The 13,642-nt window shown below is 33.2% G+C and overlaps 1 protein-coding gene across 1 annotated transcript in view; it reads left to right on the top strand.

Annotated features, from left to right (window-relative positions):
* Nucleotides 1-13,642, top strand: part of LOC129744637 (MOXD1 homolog 2-like) — a 355,619-nt gene that overhangs the window by 113,783 nt on the left and 228,194 nt on the right. The window lies entirely within an intron of this gene.

Here is a 13,642-nt window from a genome sequence, read left to right as displayed (position 1 = left end):
GAATCTGTGACTGAAAACATTATCCATATATCAAAATAAGTGTTCAATTGATTCACTAAAAGTCAGAAGCCTGAAAAAGATAAAAATCAATACAATCGCTATCAATATTTATAGCAATACAAGAGTCTTGAAACAAAATTATAACTTGCTGTGTTCGGCATTAAAACGCTGTTCCGTATTTAATAGATTATCATCGATTTCACATATTTTTTCACCAAACTTTTGTATTAGCGGATAGACAAACTCCAAGCAATCAGGCAAGGAAAAATGCTACATGCTTTTTCCAGTGTCTGGCGTTAAATCGCTCATAGCTAATTAGTCCGCTTCTTTTTTGTTGACAAATTTATTTTCTCACGGGATTTCTGGTTAAGTAACGGACATACTAACTCCATTAGGTGCAATTCTTCAAGCAAGAATGCTAATGAATGTAATTTTTCACAAAGTGAAGGAGTTTTTTTAAACCATAACTTTTGCAAAAATTAATGGAATGTCTTGCAAACATCAAATGTTCTAGAAAAATGTGCCAGATAGAACAAAACAACAATTCTGTTATCTCAACAAATAAAAAAAAATCCGAGTTGTTTGAAAAAATTCAACAAAATGTTATGTGAAGATGTTTTTTTAAACAACTTTAAAATTCGCCGAGCATTCGAAGGATCTTTTTACCTACAAATAACTCTGAGCTACCTAGCTTGGACAATTTAAGGGAGGGAAATGATACACTTTCTTCCTTCGATAACCTACTTAGTATGCTAGCAAGTAGCTAGTGAAATACTAGTATTTGGCTGAATTGGCTAAATTCAAAGGAATCATCGTCTGCTTAGAAATCAACTCTAAAATGTTTCCTAAATGAAAAAATTACAAAATAAAAATTTAAATTTAACAACCATTAAAGTATAATATGAACTTCTAAATGTCATATTTTCAAAGCTATAGTACGCTCTCAATTTTTGTTAGAAACAGTTTTCCAAAATGTATGTTATGAGTTTAATTGATTCCAAATTTAATGAATCCAAAAAGATGCCTTTTGCTTCTGAATGGATCGTGATCACAGGTTATCACAAGAATACTTATATTTGTTCAATAACTAATGTTATCTAGTAATTATTTGTTAAATAGGATTCAGCATACTTATTTATCTAAAAACTAGAAAATTGCGCCTTAAAATATGCAATGAATATAGGGTAGTGACAATCTTCTAGAATTCACTTTGTCTTATACTTACAAACTGTGAAATGAGAACTAATATGGCAAAATATGGGCCTTTTATTTAGCAGGTTCGCAATACCGACGCGACGGTAGGTGGCGAACCTACCATTTTTTCAGTACAAATGCCCTGTAGGTTTTGCCTGTTTTTATCGTATGAATTGTCTATTTATTTTGAAAATTGGGTGTTTTTTTTCTAACTGGGATAGCATTTCTTCAAATCGATCGATGCGCACTCTTGAATAGATATTGCGTACTGTTTGAAAAATTATCCAACAAACGAAATAGAGTGCCCAGTCAGTATGGTAAGGGTTTGTAGGATTTAGAAAAAAAGAAGGGATCTTAAATTTAATAAACACTTCAAATAAAAAAAAATCGCTTCTATTTGAAGCGGGAGGAGTATTGAAATATAGGCGATTTCAAACAAAATTAAAAAACTTGCGAAACTTTTTGAAAACACTAAAACATTTGTTTTTTTTTTTAAATTATATATTTATTTTATTTACATAGTATTCCGTCTCACGACATAACTTGACGAACATAATTCCTAAAATTCACTCGGTCCATGGCAACCGTTCTCCAATTTCTCGGGCACCCCACGTTCGCCAGATCACGCTCCACTTGGTCTAACCATCTCGCTCGTTGCGCCCCCGTTCGTCTTGTTCCTACCGGATTCGTAGCGAACACCTGTTTTGCAGGACAGTCGTCCGGCATTCTCGCAACATGTCCCGCCCAGCGTATCCGGCCAGCTTTCACCACCTTCTGGATACTGGGTTCGCCGTAGAGTCGCGCGAGCTCGTGGTTCATCCTTCGCCTCCACACTCCGTTCTCCTGTACGCCGCCAAAGATGGTTCTTAACACTCGTCGCTCAAATACTCCGAGTGTACGCAGGTCCTCCTCGAGCAATATCCATGTCTCGTGCCCGTAGAGAACAACCGGTCTAATGGTTTTTAAATTATATGTATTTTCCATTTATTGAATCTGAGGGTTTTCATATATGAAAATGAAAAGCGTCTGTCAATACAATATATCATCTTTATTGTCAATTCAAAAAACCATCTCATAATAACAAAATACTTACGTTCATGAGTTTTTAACAAAAATTCTCCGAAGATTGTTAAAATTTTGTCAATAAATTATACCTGAAATGATAGATACAAAAGCATTATAAACCCTAAAATAAGCTAAGCAAAATGTTTATACCTACAAATAATTTTTATGATTTGTTTCATGATGAATCTAGTATGGTGATCTCTAATGCCAAATCGCACGTTCAACCATATTGAATAAAGTTTTGACAGATGGCTGAAGTGTTTACGAAAAAAGGGGTCTAGGAATACCAGGTGTCTGTCTGTGTATGTCTGTGCACACGTTTATCGTATACCAAAGACCAAAAGATTAAAACCGTATTGGGTTTTAGTTTATTTTAGTAACAATAGCAATATCAAAATGAAAAAGGGCTTGCTGGCAGGAGCAACAATAACTAGAAATGCGTTTTTTGTTCGTCTTCGGTCGTTTGAATGCGATTGGCGAATGCTTGACTTTGATATTCTTTTAGCTTTTCACGACTGAAGATGAGTGACCGGCAAACGATGAGGAACCCATTTGCAGAACAGTCAAATGAGTTTGACGGATCGAAAGCTTCACTCCTCATGACTCTGACCATCGCAACTCTGATCTTGCATTTTAAACAGGCTATGGGCCCAGAAACGTCTGGAAGTGGAGAAAGAGTTAGATCAAGAGGGGTACTCTCATCAGCTGAAAGGGTTTTTTGGTTCTTTGGGCGACGGTCACTCACCTCGTTTCCAACTCCAGATCCAAAGCTGGACGACCACTATCGCCGGGGATCGAGATTGAAAAGAGATGCTCACTTCAAGAACTCACCTTGTAATATTTAGCGCTGTGTTTAGCATGCAACTGCTAACTTCTGATGGCTGGAAAAAGTTGTTGGTGTCGAGGGAGCTCGACAGACGGCGATATTATTCAACATTTCCAATCTGCGAACTGAAGGGAGTTGTCAAAACTGACGATCGTTGGTGAAACAAGCAATCGCTTGTGTAGAATGTAGTTTTATAAGGACCTTACTGGGTAGCATATAAAGATTAACCAGATCCTATCGGCTTCCCTGAAATTTTGGGGACATCACACTAGCGCCAACTAAGGGTTTGTGAGTCGGGTTTCAACCTGTAGTTTGAACACCTTTCACGCACACTCATGCACCAGTGCAATTTTTATTACCGTAAACAATATAAACACAATGATGGTGTGCGTGAGGTGAGATTGGGCATTCAATGATTTAGTGCGATGATGTGCTTTTTCTCAAAGCTTAAATGCAAAGCTACAATATTTGAGAAGAAAGCTACGAAGCCTAGATCCCATCTGGCAGAGTGGCAGCACCGTAAACATTGTTTCGGCGTAACCAACGATTTGTTCAAGAGAACAATAGCCCGATTATCTATATGCAAAAGCAATTTCTGTATGTTTGTTGGTTTGTTTTTTTGTTCTCTATAGGCTCAGTCGTCTTAAGACTTACAAAGCTGAAATTTGGGATAGATGTTCATTAGGACCAGCAATGATGAAAAATGGTTTCAGATTTTCGGATGACCTCTTATTAAGGGGGTCGTCCATACATGGAAAATATGGTTTTAGCGATGTTAGCGGCATTATATATCGGATTGTGATGAAAATTTGCACATGAGTGTTTTTAGAGACAAGCAAGCGATTCTAGGTATCTAGGAGCCAAAGGGGTCGTCCATATCATCTGTTTGATGTTTTTGCGATATAGACGTTATTATACATTGGAATGAGATAAAAAATTTCCACATAGAAGTTTTGAGTGACGAGCGATCAATTCCAAGTAATAAATTTAGGGTCAGGGGTCGGCCTAAAGGGTCGTCCATATTAACTGTTTAATGTTTTTGTGATATTGGCGTTACTATACATCAGATTGTGTTGAAAATTAACACATGAGAATTTTGAGGGACGAGCAATCAATTCTAGGTTTCAAATAAAGGATCTCTCACCAAAGGGCTCGTAAAAACGTTTTAATGTTTCTGCGATATTGACGTTATTCTACATTGGATGAAGATGAAAGTTTCCACATAGAAGTTTTGAGGGACGTTCTATTGTTTTCAGTTTTAAAACTTGGAGTCAAGGGTCGGAAAAAGGGGTCGTCCATATTATCATCTCATAAATATATAAGGGAGTTTTGAGAGACGTAAAATTGTTTTCAATTGTTTGGGTTTCGGGCCACGGGACTGTATAAGAGGTCGTCTGAATTAAAAGTTTAATCTTTTGTGCAATAACTAAGTGGGAGGCAGTCAATTGATACTTGGCATTCAATTTTAGTCTGAAGGTCAAGGAGAGGAGTCGTGCATATAAACACATAGTACCTGTTTTTATCATAATGTCGTGATTTTGCAACCGATCGAGAAGGAAAAACTCTCACATAAATTTGATCAAAAAGCCAATCTTCCTATTAATTTGATTTCAAATTGAAGCACAAGAACAAGTGGCGACTTTAAACACTGTTGAATGTTTTACCCAATATTGTCGAAAAATACATCGGATTAAATATTCTAAACGCATCTTGACGAAAAAATTATTCAAAGCGAAACGAAGTTTGTACGGAATCAGCTAGTATTCAATAAAAATCTGTCTTCAAGAGTTGATTGTTTCTTGTTAAGGCATCTTATAAAATGTTTCCTTTATTTATTAGACTTTTGTACAAATTCTTCAAGTAACAGATTATGGTTGCTATCGTCAAAATTTTTAAAACTGTGAAAAATTCATGAAATCTTCGTAGGTTTGTTTCTCGGACAAACGAACAATATCATTTCATTATTCCAAAATCTACTGCAATAATACAGCAATTTTTAAAATTATTTAAAAGATTGCTGAATCAATGTTCAGGTCAATTGTAGTCAAATGCAAGTTTATTTGGTATATATTTTCCATTTTTGATGTTTTTTCTTCATTGAAGATTATGATGCATTGTTCGATATCATCATCGATATTGTTCCAAAAAACCTAGTAGTAAAGAAAAACTTTTCACCCGATAACAACCCCTCGAGTTAGCGATGGCGCCACTTCTGACTCTAGCGTAGCGCTGCACCGGAAACTGATCGAGGCGCAAAATTGAAATTAAATCAAACTGAATGGCGAAACAGTTTGTCAGTTTGTGAGGGAGCAAGAGCGCAAGAAAAGCGATTGCCGGTGAGAGCGAATGGGTTGGGCTCGTTCGTTTTGTTTGGAAAATTGATTGTGTTTGATCAAAATTGGCACACTACACTCGGTGTGTGTGGGTGGTTTTTGCACCGAGGTTTTGAGAAGAGTGTGCTTTTTGCTAAAATTTACTGGAGGTAAATTTGGTTGTTAGAGAACAAGTTGGTAATTATGTGAATGCGTCGAAAGTGAGCAGTATCTCCCTGGAAAACATCCAAATCCGAATCAAAATCAGCACCAACAACTATCAGTGTGGATAATTTGTAAACAGGGTGCAACAGCGCCTCGATTTCATTCACCATTTTGCCAATCAATGAGGCTCCACCCCTCTCGATAAAGTGCATTTGCTTGCGGGGGCGGGTGGAAGACATCGGACAAAGAAGATTGGTTTTTGCATTAGCGAATCAATTTAGCGCGATGGATGAGTGTTTTCGATTTCTCGCTTGTAATCGGATCGGATTATTTCGAATACACATCCACTAGAGAAACCAATTTCATCAACAACACCACGTGCACTATGGTTTATAAACTGAAAGCGGGGATGAGTTTGTAAAATCCACTCGAACCTTGAAAATGAATTTTTGGCATACCATACTGGAGTATGAAGTTTTTGGATGGATTCGAAAATAATTCAATTCCCAACAGTAGATTGGAATTGGTTTTCGCTTTTATTTTTCCCAATCATATGAAGAAATAGGTATAAAAACCTTTCAGGATTTCAGCGGCAAACGTTACACCTTTCCAATCAAATAAAATCTTCCCAGAAAATAATATAAATCATTCAAGATTTTTTTTTTATTCAATTGCTACCCATAATAAAAACAAACACCGTTTTGTTGTTTCAATAAAAAAAACGCACAAGTCCGTTAACCTTTATGCAAATGTCAGCAAGTCAACACCATTTTTTTTTGCTGAAAAGGGGGAGTAGAGGAATTTTTCCAAACAGGTGGGAAAAAACTGGGCGAAAGTGTATTCATTTATTTTCCTCCCAAATCACCACCGATCGCGTGCCAAAATATTCACACTCACCAAATAATGTTGCAAGTTCGGATGACTGGCGGGCGGGTCGGGTACGCGGAATTTTCCTCCGGGCCAGAATGAAGTTGTGAACTTGAACATTGCAGAAGTCTAATGAAATTGAACAGCCGGCCTTCATGAACACGGGCCTTCCGCGCCGTTTCCATTTTTTCGCACTTTTGCCTCAGCAATGGCCTTGCGTGATGCAACTCAATTGATTATTGCTGAATGGGGGAGTTCATGAGCGGAAAAATTGCGATTCAAGTAATTTCTATGCAGTTGTGGATTAATATGTTGCAAAATTGGTAGGGTTATGAATGTGATTTATTGCTTCGTGACTTACAAAAAACTTATTTTTTCTTAACATATTCATAACAGGCATGACAAATTTTTTGTATCTTTTTGATATGAAATTCCCATAATATTAGACTAAGCTCGCCAAACCGCTTAGATTTTGCCCGAATTTTTGCACTTTATTTACAAAATCAAACAAAAATTCCAATTAAGACATTAAAATTATGCATTTTGCGCCTACATTTCTAGAGTAAATTAAATCAAAATTAATTTGAACGACTGATCTATCTCGATAACCAAAAGTAAAGTGTTTTTCTTCTTAATTTCTATTTTTTAATATTGATATTGCTGGATATAATAAAAAATCGGATTAGCTCGGCCTGTATACTTGCGGAAAAAAATCTGGAAAGCTAAGGCAAGGCTAATTTCGGATGTCGTGATTCCAAATTTTCTTATAATCATAGAAATTCGATGTCAGCGATAAGAATTTTTTTGATCAAATTTTTAATTTTTTTATAATTTTTTTAATTTTTTTATTGAAGTATTTATTTTTTAAAATGTATATATTTTTTTAAATATTAATTTTTTTTTATATCTTTTTTGTTGTTTTTTTTTTCTTTTTATTATTTTTTTATTTAAAAAAAATATTTTTTTTTAATATTTTTTATTTTGTTTTCTTTTGAAATTGGTTTTTTTAATTAATTTTTTTTTAATTTTTTTTTCAATTTTTTTCTTTTTTTATTGTTTTTTTTTTATTATTCGGTTTCGATGATTCCAGTCCAGTTTATTGTTACCGAACTTCAGTTTTGACCATCATGGAAAAAAATCCTGATTCGAGTCTCGGGTTTGCATTTCAATCTTTTATGTTCGAAACTCATCCTTTCGGAATATAAAAAAAAAATAATTTAAAATTACAAACCATTTTGATGGATTTGAAGTTATGACTTTTGATTCTTACGCAAACTTGGATCTGAAGAAAGTTTCATGGTGATCCAGAAGTGAACAATCTGAAACAGTTTCATCATTCGCAATTTTCCTTCAAATTCACAAGAAAAATAAACAACTGAAGAAAGAATCATTTGAAGTGAAAACCAACAATTCAGAAATCAAATATGAGATTTCTGGTTGAGAAAGCTGATCCAAATCTTCATTATTAGTTCATAATGAGTTAGATTTTTTATCTGGAACTTAGATTCAAAAATCGTTTTCAAATGCGGCATACAGATTACGAACTTAGGTTCAAAAGGCAGTACTCTGATTCGGATGCAAAATAAAAAATTCAGATTCAGCTTGAACTTTATTTCTATAATCATGATTAAAATATCAATGTGAGAATTTTATTTGGGATTCAAATAACAGGCAATCGCAGTTTCATAATTTTGACTCTGGATTCAAAGCTAAAACTTTATATTCAATCAGAGTTATTTTGGAACACAATCCAGAAGAAATAATAAATATAAAATAAAACATTGATTTTAGGATCACGACGAAAAATAGTTTTTTGTTTAGCATAAAATAAATTGCAAAATCTTCTTCAACGAAGTTTCAAACTTTAACTTTAAATTTTAATTGAGTTTACAAGACAAAAAAATGAATCTTTTTATTCCTAAAAATTTGGAAATTTTTCACCACCATTTGAGGCTTGCTTGCGGTTCAAAAGAACTAGCTTTCTACTATCCAATTTAAGATAATATAAAAATATAAAATGTTTTTCTTTAAAATGAAATCTTCAAATCCATAATTAATTTTTTTAAATTGTTTAGAAAAAATTGGCAACTTCTAGGACTTGCTTTCGAAAAAAGTTAGAAAAAAAAGTAAATATCTAATTATTTATGTCAAACCTAAAAAAAATATATTTGGAATCCTCAACATGTTTTACTAAATACTCTTTATGCAAGCAATGTTCAAGCAAACATGTAATAGAAAAATATTGTCACCTTACTTCTAGAATTTAGGTAGAATAATTTTGAAGAGTTTGGTAGCGAACGAAAACAATTTTGTGGGTAACGTGAAACTAAATAGAACAAAATACTTATGAACAGCAACGGAAAAACAATTAAAAAATGATGTCACCGATTTATGTCAGAATCTCGAAATCTTAATACTCTCATTTTTCAAAAATAATCAAGAATTATTCGGAAAAATGAAAAAAAAGTCGGAATCACCGATTTTAACCCTCTTGAAGCCAATTTTTTTTTTCGTTGAAAAATTCACAAAAGCTTAAAATTCACAAACAACTTTTGTCTTACGAAAAATTTGATAGATGAGAAAATTCTCTAAACAATTTTTCCAAAAAACTGCATAACAACATGGGCTAAGAATCTTGACTTTCAGTACTTTTTTCAGTTGTAAATAGCTTCAACCAATGTTTTCTAAAATTAAAACATATTTACTGGACCGCTGCAAAAAATGACTATTTGCTCCCATATGTTTTTTCGATGCCTTTTGGGCCACTAAGCATCAGTGCAAAACTTTAGATGATTTGGTTGCTTCCTAAATTAGCGCAACGCGTTTCAATTTTGTATAAGAATTTGTGTGGAAGAAGAAATTTTCGCAAAATAAATCATCCAGAAAATTCAAATAAGCTGGTCTTTGATTTTAAGTTTTGACAATTCTTTTTTTGGCTAACATGACAAGCAGCCAAGCATTTCAAGAAAAAAGTTGAAACCTTTTAAAAATAAAAAATCTGCATTCAATGAAAAATATCTTAAAAAAATAGACATTGCTTGCCTGAGCTTTTAGTCATTTCATGGAATGTTTTTGCTATGGTTATATACATCAAAAAATTCCCTGGTAATGCAAAGCAGTTTTTTGAGACTTTTAATTCTTATTCTACGATTACATAGCTTTGAAATAAGCAGTCAAAAGCGCTAAAATAAAAAAAAATTAAGCAAAATTCATCTTCATCTTCGTCCAATCAACATCGAATATCTTTTCTGGGATACAAGTTAAGTTTGTACTTTGTTCACATGAATTATACTGAAAGAATCAAAGAATATTTTTCATCTAAAGTTGTTTTTCTAGGAACTTGCAGCACATCTCTGGCGATTTTTGAATGAAAAATTTTGATTTCCCATACAAATTTCGATACACAATTGAAACTCGTTGCGCTTATTCAGAACTGGATGGATCGCTTTCAACTTTTTTATTGCTTGTTCTGGCAACCAAAAAAAGTTATGGGAGGTGTAGAAATTTAAAAATTTGAAATTTCCATACAAAGCTTGCAGCGGTCTAATATTTACAATAACCCATAGCTATCTTCTTATATGGTTTTTGCTTAAACTGTTTCACAAATAAATCAGATATGTACAATTAAATGAAAAGTTAATATTCTGCATATTTCTCGAATTGTCGTCGTACTTTCTTAACCCCACTTTTGAACGGGGATTGTGTTCCATATTTCCTTTCTTATTAAGGATTTTTTTTTCAAAAAATCTTATTATTCTTTGATTTTAAAGTCACTTATTTTTTTAAATCGAAAACCTCATTAACCAAGCACTTCTAAGAGTATCAGCAGCGGTCAGGTTTCAAAGCTATAATAGCACTCCATTTTGACATTTTGACGGCGCACCGCAAGGTTTCAAACCAGGTGTTATCTTGCTCCTGGGTGTTAAAAAAGTCAGCCAGGAGCGAAATTTGAATACCGACCAGCTCCTGATTTGACAGATGCTAAAGTGTCTAGGGAAAATTCACAAACGAAAATAGCAACAAACAACAACAACACCTATCGGTGCGTCACCAGTGGCAAAAATGGAAACTAGTTTAGCACTCATCGGTGCGCAAATGAGCTGCTAAAGCTAAAATAAGACCTAGAATGTGTCCCGGGTTAACACCTGGGATAGCACTTACCGGTACTGGTGCTCTAAGGCTACCAAATTGATCATTTTTCGAAAAATTATGCTTATGAAATTTAATGAAGAGATTAACCACCGTAATGTTTGTATGTTACTTTTAATTTGTCGGCATTAGCGGTGAAAAGTGATGTCCTTATTAGTAGGGACATCTAAAGATTATAAAATTTTTATATAGATGGATACAGGGCCGTAGGAAGAACCAGCTCATGGGGGGGGTTTTGATGACAATATTTTTTCCTAGAACATTTTTGCTTGAACAATGCATGTACAAGTGAAAAAAATGTATATGTACTGAGTAAAAATTATTCAGATTAAAGTTATTTTGTAGAAAAAGTTATTTATTTTTGAAAATAAGTCCTAAATGTTGGATTTTTTTTTCATGTAGCTTTAAAATATATTTCAGTTACCTCCAGAAAAGTTTTTCAATGACTGGTGTGCAAACTGCATCGTTGATAAAAGTCGCGAGTGATACAATGATGTAGAAACGACTTTTGTAGAAACAAAAAAAAAAAAATGATTTTGAACGCTTCATTTAGAAAAAACTTTTTTTTTTTACTCATTCAACTCAGCAAGCAAATTCTTTCGAACCACAAGCATAACGATTTTAAGCATGGGTGAAAATCTATCAAATATTCTGAAATAAAAGTAAAAAATTAGGGTAACGGTTCAAATAAGGTTTATTTTCTACTCTTGTAAACTCGATTAAAATTTAAGATATTAAGAACCTTTGATTTTAAAGAACCTGCTGTATGTGTAAATAATTTAGTTTTGGATTTATTACCACAATTGTTTGTTCTACGAAATTGTGTAAATAATGATAAATAAATTTTCCAGCTGAATTTTTACCTGAGGATAAAAGACAAGTTCATAATTTTCATTTATTATCATTTGTTTAAATCCTGTGATTAAAGTTTTCAAAAAGATTTTTCAAAAAAAATCTTTGAAATACATCTTGATCTTATATTTTAAATGTGATTTTCACCAGGTTTGTGTTTCTGAACTGACTTTGATAGAAATCTAAATTTAATTTAATTTAATTTTAAGTTTAAAAGTTTCCTTCAGTTAAAATCCTTAATAAAATTCGAACATTGATATTTAAAAATGAATTATTAAACTTAAATTTGAGCTTAATTTAATGCCAATCTTGAATTTTTGTGCCAAGTCTGAATTCTGCATTATGAACCTAAATTCAAAACTTGAATTGAAATTCCAGATAAGAAATCCTATGAATTTAAAACCAAAAAAGTGAAATTTGTACAGAACCCTTAACCAGAATTTAATTATGAATTTGTGGTTTTCAATATGGTTTTTTTCAATTATTACGTCTCGGTGGTCGAGTGGTTAGCGTGGTAAGACGGTAATCGCTGGTCCACTGATGGCATGGGTTCGATTCCCATCTCGGTACTGGGTGTTAAATGTTAATCTTAAGTTGTCCACGTCATTTATTCAGTCTGTAAAGCCTAAATCGGCTAAGACGGTGTATGTCTTTTTAATTCCCAATTGAACTTCAACTCCGCGTATGAATTGAGGATTAAAATTTCAGATCCCAATCTTTAAAATAGTTTGAATTTCAAATATTCAAACTGATCAAAACTTATAATCAAGAACAATATACTGGATATTTACTTGATATTTTTCCGCAAGTTTCCGGGCTGGGCAAATTCAGGCAATTTATCTCAAAACCTGACGAAATAATGGCATATTGTTTCCAAATTTTTCCCAAAATCCAGCCAATATGCAGGCAAATTTTAGAATTATTCCATTATAATCAAGATGAAAAACACGTGGAGAACTGTTTTACTATGGCTGTTAAAAATTTTTTAAAGATTATTTTGACAAAATTTGTTTCGAAAAAATATTTGGACGCTTTAGACCAGCGGTCGGGGAACCGGGGTAAATTACCCCAAATGGGGTAAAAGTGAAATTCTTGGGGGTAACAGAAAAAAAATTGTGAGTGAAAAGTGTATATTTTCATTTTGAAATTTTATGAACTTGTTGGTGCATAATATGAAGATGCTGAAAAAATTTTGATTTCGTTTTTTTGCTCTTCGTCATGGGGTAATATCAACTTAAATAAAAATGTTTTGGGGTAATGATTCAAAAAGTTCCCCGACCCCTGCTTTATACAATTCTTAGAACACATTTGAAATTTTCGTTCAATTTTGCAAATAGTGAGAAAATCTGGTCAAAATCCGGGCAATCCGGTAAGCTTAGTCTAACTTTGGTGGGATTCAATATTTGGGACTCAATTACTATCAATGAGTGAGAAATTTTTTGAAAAACTGTTGGTTCTGGAATGAGATTTCGAGGTTTTGGAGTTGAGATTGTAACACTATTGTTACTCTTGAATCATTTTAGTTGTTCTTCAAAATTTGATTAGAAATGTCATATTTAAAGCTTGGAAAAAAAACACTTGGCATTTTTGAACCTTCATGGAGGGGGGTTTAACCCCCAAAACCCCCCCCGTTCCTACGGCCATGGATGGATAGAAGGTTAGATGAAATGAATGATGTTTAAAATGAGCGGTTAGAATTTGTTTAGAAGCATATCATCACACATCAAATTTTTGTTCCTCAATCACTTTTTACCGCTAAGGCCGACAAATTAAAAGTAACATTATGTTTATGACTTAAAGCTTTTTTTAGCTGTAGCTTTTTACAACTGGTTGCTGGCAAATAATTGGCTTTGGTTTTATGCCGATTTATTCCCCGTATAAAGGCAGGGTTAGGCACTTTTATTTATGTTTACATTATATTAAGATATATGTTTAAACACTAAAAAGCACTTCCTATGTCCAAATGTCCTATTAAAATTTCCAAATTTTTTTTTTTAATGATCTTAAAATTTCTATTGATGTACTTCTTAAATTGGGTAATAACCCAGAACTGTGTGTATAGAACTTCTTACTCCTTACAAATAAAAACTGAGTCTTATTTTTACAAATGATTTCTTTCAGAGTGCCTTTTAAATGGACTGATAGTTTCACAAAAGAAATACTATTCTATTTTTTAAATTTATCTAAAACACATTTTCTAGCAAGAAAAAAA

This window comes from Uranotaenia lowii, chromosome 2 (assembly GCF_029784155.1).
Source record: "Uranotaenia lowii strain MFRU-FL chromosome 2, ASM2978415v1, whole genome shotgun sequence".
In the NCBI taxonomy this organism is placed as follows: domain Eukaryota; kingdom Metazoa; phylum Arthropoda; class Insecta; order Diptera; family Culicidae; genus Uranotaenia; species Uranotaenia lowii.
Note: the sequence above shows the minus strand (reverse complement) of the source record. Positions and strands in the feature narration are given on the sequence as shown.